This window comes from Python bivittatus, unplaced genomic scaffold, assembly GCF_059951505.1.
Source record: "Python bivittatus isolate LINGU-HERP-01145 unplaced genomic scaffold, Pbiv_v1 ctg000350_np1212, whole genome shotgun sequence".
NCBI lineage: Eukaryota > Metazoa > Chordata > Lepidosauria > Squamata > Pythonidae > Python > Python bivittatus.
In genome coordinates this window covers 38,348,705-38,369,886 of record NW_028277074.1, presented here as the reverse complement: position 1 = coordinate 38,369,886, position 21,182 = coordinate 38,348,705, and the positions used below count along the sequence as shown (strand labels likewise).

The 21,182-nt window shown below is 36.2% G+C and overlaps 1 long non-coding RNA gene across 2 annotated transcripts in view; it reads left to right on the top strand.

Annotated features, from left to right (window-relative positions):
* The window catches only part of LOC148215160 (uncharacterized), a 98,320-nt gene extending 78,102 nt beyond the window's left edge, over positions 1-20,218 (top strand). For both annotated transcript variants that reach the window (XR_015796730.1, XR_015796731.1), the window contains exons 3-4: positions 15,108-15,196; positions 19,324-20,218. This is a non-coding gene — a long non-coding RNA (uncharacterized LOC148215160). The remainder of the gene's footprint in view (positions 1-15,107; positions 15,197-19,323) is intronic.
* The last annotated feature ends 964 nt before the right edge of the window (positions 20,219-21,182 follow it).

Genomic DNA, 21,182 nt, shown 5'->3' with positions numbered 1-21,182 from the left:
ATGGGCAGAAGTCCAAATTAAAACTTTTTAGATGTCTGTCTGTCTGTCTATTTTATTTTTATTTATTTATATGTCAAATTTATATCACTGCCCAACTCCCGCACAAGGAGGGACTCTGGATGGTTCACAACAAAACAATTTAAAATCAATAAAAACATAAATAATACAAATATACAATACAAGTATTAAATACAATAAAATCCAAGAGATGGTGATATTATTTCAGCCTCTGACCAGATAATATTGGTCAAAGGTAAGACTAGGGAACCAGCCAACCCCAAAACTGACTATTCCCATCCCCACCCCATGTGTAATGGCAGAACCAGGTCTTCAGTTTTTTTCTACCCTTGGTTTGAAGATATTTAGTGAATGGGAGCATACTGACTGCTTTACTGGGAGCCTATTCAATTGCTTTATTGTTAGGAAGTTTCTCTGTTTTATCAGCATCTGCCTTCTTTCACTCAGGAACAAAAGAGTACCAGTCTTGATATTCTTCAATGTGATATTTTTTTCAGGTATTTGAAGAGTTATTGCCATTCCCATCACTACCACCATAATACCATTGACTTTTCTCAAGGGTAAATGTACTGGCTCCTTCAATCTTTTTCATAAGATTTATTTTCAAGTCCTCAACATCCTTGTGCCTTCTTCAAAACTATTCCAATTTCTCTGACTCCTTCCCGAAACTGGACCAAAGAAGAAATTATACTTCTGTTGATGCTAAGACTATTTTTTCTAAAACTATTTTTTTTCCCAAACAAATCCATACATTCATATTCAGTTGGAATATGAACTAGTGGAAAACAATGTAGCTCCTGGTCACTAATATGCTACCACATCAGGGGCATTCACAGGGGAAGTAAAGGGGTGGGGGGAGGCTAATGACAACACGTGCCATGATATTGCAACTCAAACTCTGCCCCTTTTGCATCTGCAAGTCATGTCACTATGGAAGTAACAACAAGCACCATAATGCATAAGTTACCATTTTGGCATCATTGTGACTACTTGTGAATGCCTGTGGAAGGAACGTACAGTAACAGCAAGCCTCCATAACTGATGCAACTATTCCTGATCTACAGTCTTTTTACAAAATAAAAACTCATTTTAAAGTAAGGATAATCAATTTTCTAGAAAGAAAGAGAGGAAGCATATTTTCCAGAAAATAAGAACAGTACATTAATCATTATGTATCTACCTTTAGATGTTTTCTTCCCACCTAATCTAAGCATGCAGACAAGATTCCAATTATACTGTCATTGGGTCTTATCTTCTTTAATAACCATGTCTGTGACCACTTTATGATCTTATGGACCTTGTCAAGTTGAATTAGGCTTCCCTGTAAAATTATCTGGTTAATTTGCTTATCCAGTAAAATCTTTCCAAAGGAAATGAAGCTGTTTGTGTCCTGTGCAAAATCTTTCCATTTCTCCCCAATGGACAGATGTGTCTGTCCCAATGTTTGAAATCTGAACAATGTCCTACTCCTTTATTGGTATTTCTTAAAAAAAAACTAGCCAAGAACATTTAAAACACTTTTTGGGTTAGGTGCACAAGTCAGGAATTCTTATAGCATGTAATAGCCTCTCATTTTGACCTCCCTATCCATCAGTATGCTCTGCACATAATCAAATAAAGAAATATACTATGACAGACACTAACAAGTACATTTATGAAGCACATATTTACTGCTGGCCTTTTTCTGCTTTTATCCATTTGTGCTTCCATCCTCTTATAATAACGATGGCATGATATGTTAGGCATAATTTTATGTGCTGAATGGACACAGAGAGCTAATCCAACATAAACAATTTGTATGAGTGCTGTCAGTTAAATCTTTTCCTTCTGATGTATTAGGGGAATATGCCTTTCTTTTGTTATTGTATGTCAAGCATATTGAGATTCTGATTTATCCTTTTTTTAATAGTAATTTTCTTAAAAATTACAACTACAATGATAACAAATGAATACTTAGAAGAAAGAAAAAGAAAAGAAAAAATAGAAGGAAGAAAAGAAAAAGAAATAGAAAAGAAATAGAAAAGAAAGAAAAAAATAATATGGTAAAGAAAAAGTGTATGTGTATACACACACACACACACACACACACACACTTGTGATGACCGATCTATCTATCTATCTATCTATCTATCTATCTATCTATCTATCTATCAATGAATAAAGAAGTGACTTCATCACAAGTATAAACAGTTTAGTAACTTACCACCTTCTCTTAAAATACAACAAATGATCTCCTCTTCCCATATCTCATATCTTATCTATAAATAAATCCTTAAAGCCTTGTTGTTCAGGCCTGGTCAGCAAAAGTTCACTAACGGTTACCAGAGATATCAACATATTTATTTTAACCTTGATCAAATAAACCAACTTTAGATTCCTTCATTTTACTTTTAACAATCTTGATCTTTAGTCCCTTCCAATAATGTCCTAGCAATTGATTTCTTTTCATGTTTTCTTTGTCCCTTCTCAGAAAATTTTCTTCAAAGCTTTAACAATTCTCTTTTGTAAATCCAATATGGGAAGATTATCCAGGTCACTCTCTTGGTTTGTTATTTGTATATCCCTTTTAATTATTAAGACATTAGCTGGTTTCTTTTGTATGTCCAGTGTAGCATTTTTTTGCATATCATTCTTGTAGCTTGTCATTTTAAAATCCACTTTCAGATCAGTTTTAGTCTTGTCCAGTAAAACTTGCTCCTCTTCCATAACATCTTTTAAACACAGTCTATCTATAGAAGCAGACACTCTTAAAATTAATTTCAGGTCCATTATTCAAAAATATCTTTCAATGTGTTAAATGTTAAAATATTTTGCTCCATTCTATATTAGTAAGTCTAATTTAAGTGTTCTTCTCCTTTAATTGTAAACTTTAGTTCCTTCTAGTTCCCTCTAGTCTCCAACCTTCAAAGTCCCATCATATCTTTTTTTTTTTAAAAAAGAATTCAAAACAAAAGTATTTTCCCATTGGAAGGATGCTTATAACTGATTCCAAAATCTTATTTCAAATCAATCTGGACCCTTAGTCCATTGGTAACTTTCTAAAATCAAAGTTTTAATTACCCTTTTGCTGTTTTTTCCAGAAAAAAAAAAAGTCCTTAAACTTGTATTTAAAACTTCTTTCACTAAGGATTGAAGGAAACTCCCCCGTGTTGTAAAACATGTCGATATTAGGAAGCTTAACAGCTGAAAAGCAGTTAACAAGCAATTTCTGAAAGTGATTAGAAAAGGAAGTATGCAAACCCAGTGTCCTTAAAGGTGCCAATGGTGGGTTGAGCAAGATAGCTATTGCCTCATATCTCGGACTCTAAATCCTCTGGAGACTGCTGTCTTGCAGTATCCTTGTGAGGAGCAATTGTATGAAGCACTTGTAGGCAATCTCAAATCCTCTCCTTGTCCAGAGAGGAATTACAAGGAGTCAGTGTACTTGCCGGCTCTTCATTCTGCCATGCTTGAAGTAAAGCCATCTTCAGTTTGCCATTTCTTCCCAGGAAGTCCAGATTCCAATTTATCCTGTCACTGTAATAGCACACATGATTGGGTTATTTCAATATTCTATTCAGCTATATTTAGAACAATGAGCTTTATTGCAAGATTGATTTGCAGAAAAACTTAAGTGGCATATACCTGGCAAACTTAACAATTGTTTTGTGATATTCTTGATAGTGCTAAAATATATACTTTATACTCTGTACTGACACACATTGTATAAAAATACCAGTCCACAGAGGAATTAAGAATATATTACCAAGGGTAATAGGTCAGAATTTAATATACAAGCTTTGATCTTTGCACATTTCAGACTGATGTCAAAAACAGAGTGCTTTAAAATTACTTTGATAATCTGATTACATTTCAATTATAGTGCTAATGACATAGTCAAGGAGTAATGTCTTGAAATTTGCTAACAATTTTAATAGGAAGAGTCAGTTTTGTGTAGTGGCAAAGGTGCTAGACTAGAAACAAGGAGACTGTGAGTTCTAGGCCTGAAAACCAGCTTGGTGATTTTGGGCCAGTCATTCTCACCTCCCAGGGTGTTGTGGAGAGAAAATAGGAGGTAGAGCCCTTATGTATGTATGTCACCTTGAGGTGACCGAAAATAAAAGGAAGATAAAAATTCAATAAAGAAATATATTCATTAGTTTTGATATTTTCAGTCTTGTGATAGGCTTATTCTGCCTGTCTTCAGAGATGCAACATGGGGAAGGTGCCATGATCTGTAGCATTCATGAATAAGGAATTTAGAACTCAATTTAATCTTTCCCCAAACTTTAAAAGCCCAAACCTTGAGCATACTTTGTCCAAGATGACAAATATCTTGGCAGTGGACCACTCCGTCTCAAGAAAATGTATTTATTGGGTCCTTTTCCTTTATCTCTCTCTCTCTGTAATAAATATAATAGAAGTAATAAATATGTGTATATAGACAATGGAAAAAGCTAGTCTGTAGAACAAGGACTCTAATGTCTCAAGCTCCATGAATGACCTTTGCTTATAGTGCTGCTAAGAACTACATTACTTAGTCAACTGCTGTTCTTATCATTTTCTCCATATTCACTGGTGATGAAAAAGCATAACTTCCTTTTTCTCCATATTCTTTTATCCCACTCTCTTTGTAGCTGCTCTTTTTCACTTGGCTTCCAACAACAAGGCCAGTTTTATTCTGGAATGCAAGTTTCATGGTATGAGTAAGCAGCAACAGTTTCTCTAGACTTATTGGTGCTTGAGCTTAGCACAGCTGGGTGGTCTTGATGTAGCTGATTCTTTTCAGCCTTGAAAGCATATCACGAGAGAGGGAGAAGTATCAAAATGTTGGCAGAATGCTAGAGTTCATTTTACCTACACTTCTGCCAATTTCCATTTGAAGCAATGAGGTTATCAGCTAACTTAATCGCAACAACAGCATGGGTAACAAGAATAGGAATCGTTGGATCTTGGATGTGTCTTTCAGTCTTTAATGTCATGTGCTTGCTAAATCAAAAAGAGGAAGTTTGAATAGGACTAACTCAGGCTTTAAATAGGTATTGCAAATAACATGTACGTGGTACCTATTAGTAATCAGATTGCAGCACTGGGCTAATTTAACACCTAGCAATATAGCCTTCAAATTATTTTATTCCATTAATACCACAGAAGCAAACTAACTGACTTCACAACAATACACGCAAAGTATAACTGAAAATAATTTATCAAAATATCTAGCACTAATTAGTATCCAACAGACTCTATCAGGAAATTAAAAAAAAAAAAAGTAGAGTTCATCTATTCACATATTTGGGGTCAGATTTCATTACTGAAATATTAATCTAGTTTTTAAACTTAATATTTAGTTTGAAGCCTTGTGAATTGTGTAGGGCTGCCTTTATGGGACATCTGTTATGTTTAATAAAGAAATAACATGGTTTAAATGCAGTTATAAGACAGACATAGGGAATTGACTCTATCACAGCTGCCATTGAAAGTTCACCAAAATAAAATACAAAATACATTTTGGAGAATTTTCCTCAGATGAAACATCTGAGGAATTTTAAAAAGAACCCGGTTTATAAGATTGCGAAACACTTTATGAAAAAAGCCATAGTCTTAAAAAAGGGTTTTTGCAGTCTGTTTCCTGAAGGAGGTTTTTGTTTTAATATCTTAATGTTAATTAAGGTTCGTGGTGCTGATTTGCATTATCCGGCCTATTTTATATCTCGCTGTAATGAAAATGTGTATGTGTGTGTGCGCGTGTGCACAGTACACACCGCAACATTAGAGAAGTGCATTCATTTAACCATTTGACTAAAAAATTAAAATGAAATGCAATGAAGGGGACGATTTTGTTTCCTTTATTATGAAACAAACCATTATTGCTTCTTTGTATCCCATCATCGGTAGAGGAAATAATAAACATTGGATAGGAGAATTCTGTCTTCTTTCAAACAATCACATGCTGAGTTTTTGGCTCTTAAAATTGACCAGCTTTAGAATATGATTCATTGAGTTATGTAGAGTTTGACTCTGGCATTAAATAGTCATTCCTAATAGATGCCTTGACCTGACAGAAAAGGTTTTAATATCGCACAGTATTATTTTCCGAATGTTATAACTACTTGTTACTAGATTCAAAAAATGTTCTGCGCACATAATAAATGCTGCGCTAATTAGTGATCAACCATATGATATGTTAGGGTGACACTATAACATAAATACTTGGCTAAATGATTAATAGTTTTCAAAGGTTCATAAATTTCTTGATTATGTTGTTCCCCGTTGTGTACTGACATTGACTTAATCATATTGATTTTGTTTCAGCCATAGGCTACTCTTTGGGGATTGGAATTAATAGCCTTTTAAGTGTACATGCTAGCATATATTGAATTAGTTAAACTAACATATTTCTTCAACTGTTAGTCAGGGGTATAAAATCTTCAACTGGAATAAATACAGATGGAATAGTGAAACTCCAGCTTAGAGGAATCAGCGCATAGGAAATGCATATGGATGAGCTCCCTCAGGAGATGTCCTTCTCAATTACCATTGGAGGAGATGGTCACTTGTTTCAACAGTGAGATGAATCACTCTCATCCAGCAAGCATGGAATATGCCAGCGGAAAGAGAAGCTAATAATTGGTATTCACCAATTTGTAGGTCCTTGCTTTGCAAATTATTACTACAGCTTTTAAAGCAGAAGTTGTCGGCCTTTCAAGATAGGCCAGGTCAGGAATCAGATAATGCAAGGATTACAGCAATGCTAGAGGGTAGAATCTTGAAAGCTTGCCAGGGTTTCTCTCTGCCCTTTCCAATACCAAACAGAGTCAAGGTGAGGTCATGTTTGAGTTTCTTTCTTAGGTCTTCTCCCTTCCCAAGTCTAAGCTGTCTATTACCTTGCCTTGACTGTTCCTGTATACCTTGTTCAAGGTTATTTACACACTCCTGTACAGAAGTGCCACTCTAACTGTGTAGGCAATATATCTGTAAGAGGTTTGGGGAAGAGTGGTTTCTAGCTGTATAGTTAATGTTCGATGAAAATTTTTACTAGATAGATATAGATAATTTTGATTATAATCACTGACCAGAAAATTAAGCAATCAGCTTTATAAGAAGAATAAAAGAACAAAGCACAGCAAGCCATGACATAGGAAAAAAAGTATACGCCTTATCTAGAAAGGACAATAAAAATGCCTTAAGTCTAAAACATTTCTAAGATATCAGCAGGAGTGCACGTGATGCTATGCACAAATAGCAGGATATTAAATTAATGAATAAAAATACCTTAAGAGTAAAATGCTGAAATTCTGCCTATTGAATCGTAGACCATTGAGTGAACACATAAAGACATGACTATGTGTGTATGTAAATTGATACAAGTAAAATCGTATATTGGTCAGTAACAGACAAGGTATGACAGGAAATAAAACCTAGATGCAATGTAAGAAGCTGAAAAGAACAAATAAAAATGTAATCAGAACATTAAGAAACTAGTTTCCTACATTGGGCAATGGCATCTAAGAGAGATTTTTGCAACTCTACTGGTGATGTTAGGGTTCTGACAGGAAGGAACAAATGAGATTGTCCTCAAGGCAAAAGGCATCTGTTGGCAGATGAAAGTATAAGGATAGAGTGTAAGTTACGATAAAAACGGCATTGAAAGAGCATGAGCTAGGGTGTCAGTTTCCTCCAGAGCATAGGGACGCATCTGGTCTGCAAAAGGAATGTTACTGTATCTTCCCTCCAATAATGCAGAAGACAAGACATTAAGGTGAGTTAAAGAGAAAACTCTGAAGTGTGATGGGCAGGTGACGTTGAAGAAATATTTTGCTGGTATGAAAGGTTACCTACTTATATACTGCCTAATATGCAGTGAGCTAATATGACCTGCTCTACCTTAAAAACTACAGATAGTTCTTGGTTAATGATGGTAATTGGGACCAGGAACTTGATCACTAAGCGACACAGTTGTAAAGCACAGCATCACGCGACCATGCTGACTTATGACAGCAACTCCAGTTGCAGTCATTAAGTGAATCCTATGTGATTGTTAGGTGTGATGTCATGTGATCACCATTTGTGACCTCCTGCTGGTTTCTCCACTGACTTTGCTTGTTGGAAGCTGGCTGTGAAGGTCACAAATGGTGATAAAATGTCTATGGTATACTGAGACCATTGTAATTGAGAGCCAGTTGCCAAGCACCTAAATCACAATCATGTGACTGTGGGGATGGTGTGACAGCTGCAATTTCAAGGACCAGGTGTAAGTCTCCTTGTTCAGTGCCATCAAAACTCCAAATGGTCACTGAATGAATGGTTGTTAACCAAGGACTACTGGTATGTCAAACACTTGCTGCCAGACTCACTTTCAGTTCTGGAAGCTCCAGAGCTGGGAAGCCATTTCTTGAAAAACCACATTGATGTAAGTCATTCTGGACTCTTCCCCTCCAAGAAGAGGGAAAATTAACCAAAAAAAAAAAAAAAATCATGGCAGCCAGGGGATTAGTGGAAAGGTAAATTTAAGTCAAAAGTAAAGCTGGGATAAACAATCCCTGCAATCCAAGGAAATCAGCCCAGTTTCTGGGCAAAGTGCTGCATTTGGAACCCAGTAAGGCACTCCAAATAGCACTCTTAAGACTTTGGACTGCACTGTATCTTGAGATTTTAGGTTGTTGTATGTGCATACCTGTGAGCCATATATAATTTGGAAAAGATATTTAGCTTTACGTAGTTTTATGTCAGTGGGTATATTCTTACTTCCACTGGTATAAAAGAAGCCTAGTGTAACCTTAGCACTATTATTGGCCTTATCAGAGCTAGAGTTGATTTGTTCTCTCCAGATTCCTGAGTGTTGAAATACTATGCTGAGATATTTAAAACATAAAACTCGGTTTACCATATTATCATTTATCTGTCATTGATGTTTAAGATGTCTATAGAGAGTAAAGAGAATGGCCTTGAAGGAGAGAGCAGAAAACTGTTACCAAAGAGGTGAAAAGGAAAACATAGATTTAGTCCAAGATATGTAGAAAGTGTGTGCAAATATCTCAGACACCTCCCTAAATCACATAGTTATAAAAGAAAGAGGACGGGGAACACAATCAGACTTGTGTGACTTTGTTACTATAGCCAGTCTAAATAAAAGTAATTTTCAGTCTTCTGTGCAGTTATTTCTTGTTACCCCTCATATGGCTGATAATGTCTCAGTCCCTTTAAGAAGACTATAATTTTGTTTTTGAGTAGTAAATTATAAGGAATTCTTCTCTACAGTGATCAGCTAGGGCCTGTGGACTTCTTCTAAGATCAACCCAAGTGTGAGAGAGAATGGCTACATCATCTGTATAAAAGGAGTATGGACAGCTGTCTGTTGTTAAGCATAGGGAAATGGAATTCCATTTTAAAGAGGTGACCATTTAGTTTACATATATATTAAAAAGAGGAGGGCAGGATGCAGTCCAGTTTCACTGCTTCTTGGATGGGAATACCGGCACCATTATTGCTGTTTCTAATTTGTGTGATAGGGATATCATACAGCATCCTGATTAGGCAGAGTAACCTCCAATCTATACATTATTATGTAGAGCCAATAGGGAATGGTCTTGAAGGACAGGAGGAAGACCCACTACCAAGGTAACAGTCAGACAAGCAGACCTTTTAGCCCAGGCCAATTAGTTTAAGTAAGTGTCTCAGACAGGCTCCTCTCTAATTCACAGAAAGTTGAGGGGGAAACACATTCAGACTCGCAATATTCTGTTACTATAGCTGTTACAATAAAAGTAGTCCTAACCTATATGGTATTGGATTCTTAGTCTAGTCTACCTTATAGGACTGACAGATTAGACAATTTCCACCAGAGTCTATCTCTTGGTATACAATCAAATACTGATTGTAGTTCAGTAAAGATGACATAAAGGGAGAGGGTGTGTGTGCATGTGTCTATTTCTCTGCCAAAAACTGCAGGATAATACATTGATCCATGCTTGACTGCCTCACTCCCACAAGGCTGCTTGTTCACCAGCAAGAAATGTTCTAACCAATCAAGAGGCTTATGAAATAAGAAGTGTGAGTATAATCACCTGGGACTTCCAAGAAGACTAATCAGATGATAATTGGATGGATGGCTTTTACTAGGGCTACCATATCTTGCTCTGCAAAAATCCAGAAGGTCATAAGATAGCAGCAAAAAACTGCAGAAAATCTAAATTTCTGTTGCCAATGAATGGTCGTTCTTTTTTTTTTTTTTTGCACCCCAGATGTGGTAACCTTATTTGTGCTGGTTTATATTCAAAATAATAGCATACGAACAACCGCACAATAATAGCAAAAGTGATCAAATTTTGGACAGAAGTCTGCAATAGCATTGAGACCTGCCAGAAGGATGACCGGTTTGATCAAAAAGTAGGAAAAGCAACAAGGCTTACAACAGCAACAACAACAACGACCAGAACAACAGACATGTTTATTGTTTTTTTTTATTTTTGTTGCACGCTGCCCAGAGTCACTTCTTGTGAGATGAGTGGCCATATAAATTTGATAAATAAATAAACAAATAAATAGTGTATTTTAGCAGCTCATCTCACAGGTCTCTACATTTTTTCCCTCCCTTCCTGGGTTTAGCAAGTTATAGCAGCCAATTCATAAATGAAATAATGGTTCTGCTTGAAAACATTGTCCAGTTACCAAGTACTTAGTCTGAAAATTATTGTTTAATGTACATCTATTAAATACAAAGCAATAAAAGCTACAAGAGACTTGTAACCATGGTAGCACTATTATTATTAGACAAGACAGGATCTATAACATAGAAAATATTATTTATTTGGGGAAATAACTGATGCTGGGGGGGAGGATATTTAGAACAAACTGAAATACGTAAGTCTGGTAGTTGTCCCCTTGCTGGCTCAGAAACAACAGGAAATGTTTATCAAGCTATTCAACCTGGGCCCTAATCTACTTGATGCTTGACCACCTTTTGGTACTGCAGTTTCAGGCAATTAAAAAAAAAAAAGATACTTACTCAGAATTTAGTATGCCTTTATGAAAGATAGAAGAGCTACAGTGGATTGGAAGTTACATGGTATGAAGTATGATAGAGCTATACCATATGATACAATGTGATTTTATGAAAGAGGAAGCACAGACAAAATAAGCGAGGCTTGAAAATATCATAAGAACCAAAATAAAGAAGAATCTAACTCATGGAGTTGGAAATAACTGTTTTGCTATTGAATACAATACATTGTACAGTGCAGTAATCTCTGAAAATTGGCTGTCTAATCTTTGCATGAACACATCTTGCAAAGGGGAGCCCACCACTTTTCTGGGTGATTAATTGGATCCATTGTTGGAAGTTTTTGCAAATGTTTATCCAGTGCCTGCTTCCTCTAACTTAAAATCATTCTCTCTCTCTCTCTCTCTCCCCCCCTCCCCCTCAAGAATAGGTCTTGTCCCTCTTCAGTGTGACATCCTATCTGATATCGGAAGAGTTCTAATTATTTAGACACCTTCACAAAATATCAGCTGTAAATTAGTGGAAATGTTACAGGTGATATATAGAAGTTTAATTAGTTGTAATTGGATGTAATGAATAGTGGAAATTAAGGCTGAATATAAGGAAACATTTTCAGAGTAGAATCTATTAGAATGAGCAATAGCTTCCTCAATGGTTATTAAAGGAAATGAAAGGAGTCATTTAAAAGCAACCGTGAACAAAGTGAATGAGCTAGATAACAATGCTAAAAACTTAATGTCAGCAGTAGAGGAACATAAATAATATTGTTTATGATGCAATTTTTAACACATGCAGGTGTTCAAATGCATCCTTGCCAACCAGATAATCAGTAACTGAAATCTTTATGCTAATCTAGAGAAAATGATTATCTCAGAGAGGGTTACATAACTTTCTCAGGCCTTATTATATGTCAATATTAGTTAAAATTAAATATATTTATTTTAATTTTTCTTCAGTTTATTGTTTATGAAATAATTTTCTCTCTTGTCTCATTAATATTGTAGTTTCTGAACAACTTTGAATGTCTTGGTTGAAATTTTTATGAAGCCCATGCAGTCCTGGGTCTTAGATGGTCCACTTCTCATCAGTGGCATTGATAGGTAGCTCATAAATATGTGGCCCTTGCCACAAAAATTACAGCTTGAAGGAAATAGGTGACTAGCTTCTCAGTTGATCATTATGTGTACTGTGTAGGAATGATATCATAATGTTATGTGAGTACGGTGTATGTGAAATGGATGTTTGTGAGAGCGTAGGTATTTCAGTCAACTACCTGTTTGCAATCCTGAGGGCCATTCACAGTTATGAGATGGTGGAAGTTTAAATCAGAAGCCATTCTGCTTTTCTGCTTCTTTAAAAAAAAACATGGAATGCATGTAGTGGTATTATTTCCTGCCCCTCTGCTCAATAAAGCAGATCAGTTGCAGAATTAGAATGTAGCATGTAGCCTAGGGAAGCAGTCTACTCTGTGCTGGGGTAGTGTTTATCTGGACTGGGATCCTTGTATCTCTATCTACAAAAGAAAAATTGGATGAATACAATCTGCAGTTACGTGGAAACTGTACTAGACTGGGCATCTATCTGAAAGTGAAAGCAAAACATTAAATCCTTTTATTGCCACCTGTAACCACCTTTGATACCACCATCATCCTTACACTAACGTCCTAGCCTGTGCTTACTTGTGAACTGAATAAAAGAACTGAAAAAGCTGTAAAATCTGAAGTTTAGTCTTCTGACTATAATCTCAGATCTAAAAACATACAGGTATATGCTAGGATCAATGTCTTATAGGGAATTTGAGAACAAAGTTGTCTTCATCAAGTTTTAAAATGTTATATGAAGCACAAAGAATTTTTTAAATACAAAAATAAGTCCTCTGTTAATAATGTATATAACAGTACTCAAGTGATTAAAAATTCTCAGCAAAAGCCTTATTTAATTATGAGAAGTAAATTAGAATTCTACAAGAAAGCAGTTGTAGCATATAGATTAAGGAAAGTAATACAGCTATACAGATTCAGGAGTAGGGCGTATCTAACCTTAGCCGTATAATTTCTAGTTATGCCACTTCTTCTTTTAAACTTTTTTTTTTCTTATTCATTTTCTAGAATGGTAGACAATGCCTCTCTCTCCACCCTTCTACTGTATTTGAAAACTGTCCAGCTGAAACCTTCATTAAAATTTTATACATTTTCTTCAGAAAAACAGCCAATAAATACTACATCTGTAAATCAACAGTAACAGTTCTATTTGAAGGTCATATATTGCTATGTTACATTCCCACTAAGGGAAATGCCAATGCACGGAACAGTACAATGTAATCAAGATTAGGCTAGCCCAGTGTTGTCCAAACTTGGCCACTTTAAGATGAGTGGACTTCAACTCCCAGAATTCCCCAGCCAGCCATGCTAGCTGGGGAATTCTGGGAGTTGAAGTCCACTCATCTTAAAGTGGCCAAGTTTGGACAACACTGGGCTAGATCCTTAGACCTGAAATGCTAACAGGTCTTCCATTATTTGAATGGATAAGGAGCAGCAAAATGATAGTTATTTAATTCAGGATTTAATGCTAGGGAAAGAGATTGTGGAAATTTCTGCCTCAAGTGTTATATCCAGTACCTTGAATTTGGCACCAGGAATGGGAAAAGATTTGCCAATCCCAAATGATGAAATTAAGAAAAAAGTTAATTCGGGATCTTCTGATTGACAGAATGATGCATTTTAGTTTTCCCAGAGATGGAAGAAAAGACTGGCCTGGGGGGAAATTTAGCTTCATTTGAACTGTAAATATTTCTTCCTTGTCATTTGAATAATTTAGTGCCACCTATACAGTCTTTGACTTTTAATCACTAAGAAGAATTTACTATTGATGAGAGAAGAGAAAAGATTTAGAGTACTATTTTTTTTCAGGTAGTGGGAGTGAAACAAGGAAACCAAGAATATAGGTTATGTTTGGACAAAGTTTGGCAGTGAAGACAAATAGCACTGAGTGCTCCCCCCTTGCCAAGGTGCATAAGAACATAACACACAACACTAGGTTTTCCACTGAGTGAAAGCAGAAAAGGTGAATATCAGCGACTTTCCTTTTAATATTAATGTGTTGGCTCTGCACCAGATCTGTAATTCATACTTGAGTTTCATCAGCAAAAGGAAAATAATGTTATAAAAATAAATTTGGTACATGGCAGAACGCCTGAATAGAGGTGGTATTCTTTGTTCTAAGCATGTAAAACCAGCCCACAATATTCTGAATTTCCATGAACACAGTACTTTATTATTTCTACCTTGCTCTTAGGACCTCTAGGATTTTGTTTATTTGTTCATGGCAAATGAAACTGAATTTTTTAATGATAATTTCTAGACCTTCAGAAGTTCAACTGGTATTTCAATTTTTACACTATTATGTATAGTTAACTTCAGAGATTAATTTGAGCAATGACCAGATCAGTCAATCAATGAACCCTGATTCATTAATTGTGTGGGGACACAAGAAAAGTCTTTGGGAACATTTAGCAATGTCCTGCTGTATGTGGACTAGGATGGCACTATGGGAGGGGAGAAGGAAATGGCAGTTTGTAGGGGCTATTCTGTCCTTCCAGCCCTAATCTTGGGCCATTCCACTTTGGGTTGCTGTATAGTTGTTACTGGAGGAGCAGATTTCAGCTGACGTACTTGCACACATCCTTTTGTGTAATACAGTATGGGGTGAGTGAAACAATATTGAAACTTTCTTGGTCTGTCTCCTTTGGCTTTGTAGTCATCGTGCAGTGGAACCACAAGAACCAATATTCCTGGCCAAAGGTTTTAAAGCTGCTCTTCTCATATAAGGCTTGAGAGATAATGGAGGGAATCAAAGAAAGATAGTCCATGTACATTCGGCTTAGGGAAAGAGGAAAAAACTGACAAGGAATAATTCTTGACAGTAGCAGCAGTTTTTGAGTTCATGAAGGTTCCCAGTCAAGCTGCCCTCAATTATAACTGTTCTCCACTGCCCAAACCCTTACCTTTTCCAGGTTGAATCTTCTGCAGTATCCCCAGGGAATAACTGAATTGCTACTATTATTATTACTATTATTATTTTTACCTAGATTTATGCTCCATCTTTTCTCAAGGAATGCAAGATGGCTTATGATAGCTTCAGTTTATCCTCATCATAACAACCATAGGAACTAGTTGGACTGAGACCGGCCAAAGGCACCTGGTGAGTTTTCATGGCTAAAGGGAGACTTGAACTTGGGGGTCCCTAGTCCTAGTCTATCACACTGGGCTCATAGGACAGAGTTTATATGTTGGTCCAGCCTTCTAATGACATTATTCAATCCATTAAAGCAGTGGTGTTAAAAGATCTGATTCTAGGTCCCAATCCTATTCCCCACCTGTAATTAAATATTGCTGCTTCTACTATTACTACTAACTAACTAGCTAGCTAACTAACTAACTAAATAAATAAATAAATGGATTTTTAGAGGAATATACTGACACTGATACTTGATATGGAACAAAAATTATGACATGATGTACTTTTCTTTCTCTATTCACAAATACACACACACACACACACACACACACACACCCCTGCATAAATGTATATGTTTTGTTTATTATTTTGTTTGTATACTGCAATTCAAAACTAAATTTTCCAAGTATAACTTATATTAGTACACACAAAATGCATATATCAAATAAATATGCATCTCAAACCACACCTTTCTATAGAAGAATAGCTTTCAAAAAGTAGAGTTTGGAAAAGCACCTACAAAAATATATATTAGAAAAAATGTACATGAAAGGCACAAAGATGCTTTTATTGAAATTCTTATTGTCCTTTTCCTATGAAAAGTAGAAACTGTCATCATTAAGATGAGAAAAAAATTGCCCATTTCTACTTCAATCAGCCCTGTTTTTCCCTTCAGAATTATTTTGTTCACATCCAAACCAAGTGGGTTATCCAGTCTAAGTATTATCCATGATATTTTTTTCATCAAATCTCCTACATCATGTTTCCTCTAGTGGAGAACCTATAAAGGATTCTAGAAGGAGGAGGAGGGGGAGGAAAATCAGTATTTTATTTGCAATGCATTTATGAAGATCTGGAACACTGAATTCCATCTGGACCCAAGGAACTGCTTCTAGTATATTAATTACACGAATAGACTGAAAAATAGGTTATGCAATCATTTACGCGTGCTCTTAATCTGTCACAACTTCCTGCCCGAATTTCTACAATTGTTCCATTTCCTTATGAAGGCACATGACATGCATATAATCCAGAGCCACTTAGCTCAAATTCAGGGCAATCTTGTCCTGAGGCATCCTCAGCAATGGTCCCTATCTAAAATATAACCAGCATGAAAACACCACAAACAGCTTAAAAAGTATGTCTAGGACAGCATATGTAACACTATTTCAGGATCTATTGAACTTGGATTTTACTACTTTGTGTTCATGTTTGAAGAAATCAAGTTGTTTTTTTTTTCCTAGTGCTTGCATGTGATATATGAAAATTAACAACTCAGTATATATTATAAGTAAACAAAGTCTTAAACAATGAAAACTGCATTCATATGCAGATTTATCTGGAGTAAAGCCTATTAAACTCAGTGAGGCTTACTCCTGAGTACCTGTAAATTGACTTAGGCAGTAAGGCAATGGTGAGGAACATGGGCCCTGTTAGCAGTGCCTGTTGGGAGTTGCAGTTCTGCAACATCTGGAAGATCCTATGTTCTCTGTCTCAGTTGAAAGGGAAACCTTTTACAGAAGGATCATCCAGAAGTTATGATTTAGATCAGTATTACCAATGCTTTTGATAGGAATACACAGTGGGGCAATTCTCAAAGCCTCACATATTGAAGAGACATTGGGTCAGCATTTAAGATAATCAGATGGACTGATATTTTTTAAGTCAGTATTTCTAATCAGTTAAAAAGCAAACTCGATGGTTATATCAATTTGTTTTTGTTTTCTCATACTTTTTTATTGGATAGTTCACTTTACTTTTTAAAATGAAATTTCTCTTATTTTTTCAATTAAAAAAGCCTCAAAGGAGGATCCTAGATCAATATAATTCCTCCCCCCCCTTTTTTTTTTGAGGGATCCATTAAATTCAGTATTCCAATAATTGGGGATTTATGGAGAAAAACTAAAATAATTCAGGGTAAGAATTAACAAAGAACATTCAAGGTATGCAAAGTGCTTTGCTGAGGTACATCTAAAGTGCTGGAAAGATTTATTAAATACGTGAGAATGGGTATGGTATTTCAATATTATTCATATAAAATTCAACATATGGTTAGTTTTCAGGCAGAATATAGTCATCAAATAATAGCTTTAGACTGGATTGAAGGTATAATTCCACCCTTTCAGTTCTGCTGTTTATAGCATCTATAATATTCTTGGGACGGAGTTGATGTGTCTGCAGGTGAATGAAGCTGGGAAAAAAGCATGCTGTACATAATCAAGGGCACTCTTTTTCTGTGAGAATGGGTTGTTTTATGACTGTATGTAGTCATGGAGGCCTTGAGAAGCATATTTCACAGATTTCTTCCTAAACTTAATTTTACTTGTGAAGTGTTCTTTGTGAATCAGTGAATAAACAACAAAGAGGATGTTCAAATTAGTCTGTGGAGTTGTTGGTGTGTGTGTGTGTGTGTGTGTCTGTGTGTCTGTGGAGCCAGAGAGAGAGAGAAAGAAAGGAGAGAAGTCTTTTGCAGCTGGAAGTAGTCTAAGAGTTATTTCTGTATGATTATGCTGATTTTGAAGATCATCTCTAAGTATCATTGAAATAAGTGGGACTTCCATCCTGACAGTGTCATATCAGGCTGAGGAGGCCAAGCCTGTATGAAGCGTACTCCCTCAGTCACTCTAGTACCCCAGGATAAGTGTGTGGAAGATTGAAGTATTCATTTAGGAATGCAAGAGATATTTCTTCAAAATGAATTACATTAAAAAAAAATAATTAAAGAATGCCTCAGACCTCGAAATATAGACTCTTATATGCCTATTCAAATATTATCTTCTATGTGCCTTTTATGTTTTCTGCTTCCTTCTTATTAGCTTCGGGTTAGAACTCTGGCTTACATTTATGTAAAACATTGCATTTTTCTTCTGGTTTACCTTGGGTTCTTTGAAGGAAATAAAGTCATTAATCCCATTTTTTCCACAACTTTAATATAATATTTAACAGCAAACTTGTTATACGTTAATTAATTGCCCTAAGATAATGTTAGTAAATATATTGCATAGATTCCATTCAAGAGACAATTGGTTTTTACCAATGGGATGTACTTACCATTTAACTTTGGTTTTACTCCTTTTCCCAGAAAGCTAACCAAACTGTTGTTATATTCTAAAATGATATTTATTTCCTCTTCTACAAATAAACATCCTTTTTCCTATCCCTGTATCCCCATGTTTATATTCAAATTAGTGGCTTAATGCCAATGTGGGTAGTAAAGGACAGCATGGTGTTTGTCATACAATGGGCCTGGAGGGAAACAGATCCAACATGTGGAGGTGGGGCTATCAGTTCTGCCTGAATGACAAATGCAGGACCTTTGGAACAGACACCCTTTAAAAAAAAAAAAAAGTTGATGGTAAGATTGTCCTCTCTGCAGTTCAGTGGGAAGGCTGAAAGTTATTAACTCATGTCTACTTGAGAAACAGATAAAAACTTTGGTTTCATCTGCATATGAAAGGACTTGGCCCATATAAGTGGACAATGTTCCTTTCTTGATACAGCAATTACCAAGCAGGTAAGGTAAATGTTAAATAAAGTTGGGGCCAAGATGCATCCCTGTTTCAACCCATTTTAAAGTGGATTTCCCCACAGGGCTGCATCTTCCTTAGGATAGCCTTTGCTGGCACCTTTTATCCTTAAATATTAAAGAAACAGAGCCACAAGATTTAGGCCACATAAATTCAGTACAGAGATTCTGAAAACTCTCCTTGTAGCCATCTAGTGGCTATTTTGATTTTGCAATTCAGATCTAGTAGGCCTATTTCCATATGTACCGGAACCTTCTATCCTGGAGGGTCTCTGTTATGTCTAAAGACCCTCCATTTGCAGCTGTCTTCATCTGTTTCTTCTCTGTTCCTACCTTCTTTCCATAATGGCTCACAAACATTCTGGAAAAACTAAAACATTACATTTAGTAATACAATTTTACTCATGTATTAGGTGATATCTGAGGGGATGTAGCCGCATGTGTTAAATCAAAGTAGCATAAGGTCCAACAGAGCAGTCTCTCCTTTGGTGAGCCATAACAGTAACTTAACATTCTTCATATCAGTTTTTGACAGTCAAGCTGTTTATATTTCCTTCCATTGCAGGGGAGAGAGATGCTGGGCAAGCCTTCTCCTGACAGAAACAAAATAAAACAAAACAAAACACCGAACCAGGAACAAGGCCTGAATTACTCCTACTGAACATACCTGGTAGCATTCGCTTGGCAACATACACACTGCAGTACGCTGACAATAAAACAGCATGCCTTCTGAGAACCTTTCAGCTATTGCCTTTTGCTTTCCTGCACTCACCTTGCCAATATTAGGAACTTACACTTACTATGTCTCTATAAATATCCATTACTAGTTTCTGCAGATTAGCTCAGAAATACCTGGGTAGTATAAAATAGCCTTGGAGTGAAGATCCATCATCTTACCTAATTTCTTGCAGTTGCCCCAAACTGTGTGCACAACTTCTGCTAAAAAACAGCTAAGAAACCTACAGAATTGTTATGGCTTTCCTGCCATTCACTTCAGTGATATTGAAATAGAAAATGTCCAACCATGCCTACCCTTGTTGACGTTTCCTACAAAGTGGTACCTCCTTAATTCTTCTCCATTTTCTTGTACGTATTTAATTAGAAGTAGGACAAGTAGGAATAAATGGAACCTGGCCAATGATCAGATAGAATGAAGTAGTTGCCTAAAGCAGATGACGATTTGGAACAGTGGTCCTGGCAGTCCTATTGGCTGTTCCCCTTGCAATGATATGCTTTAGAGCCAGCATTTATTGCCAGCCTGAACTGGCTAGCTTTTTCATCTAGTCACTTTCTGCCAGGCAGTGATAGAGGAAATGGCCTGGGGTTGGGCTAACAGACAGAGAAACAGCCAGCTCAGGCTATATACTCTAGCAGTGATCACATTAATGTGACAGTGTTGCTGTACACATCTAAGGCAGTGGCCAGGTAGAACACTGAGAGCACTGCCTAGGTACCTGCTGTTCTTCCCACTACTAATTCAATTATTTCCCTCTTTAGATTCTATGTGTCACTGTTTGTGTCTGTCAACCAAATAATAAAAGTCAGATTTATACCAAGCTCTAGTTTTTTCTAGTCACTGAATTTTAAACTATGTGTGTAGTAAGTTTTTCTAAAACACCACGCATGTGCTTTTGGAAGATGATGGGGCCAAGTGAAAAGATACTTTTCAGTTTCATAATAGAGACTGTGTAGTCATCTAAATGCTCAGAGATCAAGCAATACATCCTCAATAGCCCTTATCAAAGATAATTTCTGCAGTTGGCAATTCTGTTTTACCTATTTCAGGGAAAAAACAAAACAAAAATATGTTGGCCTTTCTATCAAGACTAAGCATCTATTTCCAGACTACAGGTTTTCCTGTGTTGCTTTGGAGAAGAATTTCTAAAGACCGGATTATTCATAAAAAAAATGAAAATACAATAGCATTCCAACTGAACTTTTGGGAGACCATCATTTAATGCAATCAGTTAATAAACAAATATATATATGGCCTGTCCAATATATTTTGCTACAAAAGGCACAAGCCACAACTTTGGCATTTTTTAAAATACTGTTGCACTGTTCAAAACTAGTTTCTACAGATCTTACCCTTACCCCCCCCACCCCATAGTAAAAATTGAAGCAGGTTGTATCATTCATACACAACCCTATGCCATAATGTTCCTGTTCAATTAGAAGACTTAATGAGTCAGATGTGGTTAGTGTGTCATATGGACATTCTAACCTTGTTAATAAGCTTCTACAGCATACTGAGTTGTGGGTTGTTTTGACCCAAATGAGCTTCAAATTGTGTGGGGAAGAGGGGCTATCTAATTTTCCTTATCAAACAGTCATGCAAACTATTTCCTGGAGGAATAGCTATTATTTCCTACTTTGAGCCTTGAATGTTGTTGTCTCCTTGAGTTCCTTCGTTAAATTGCAACC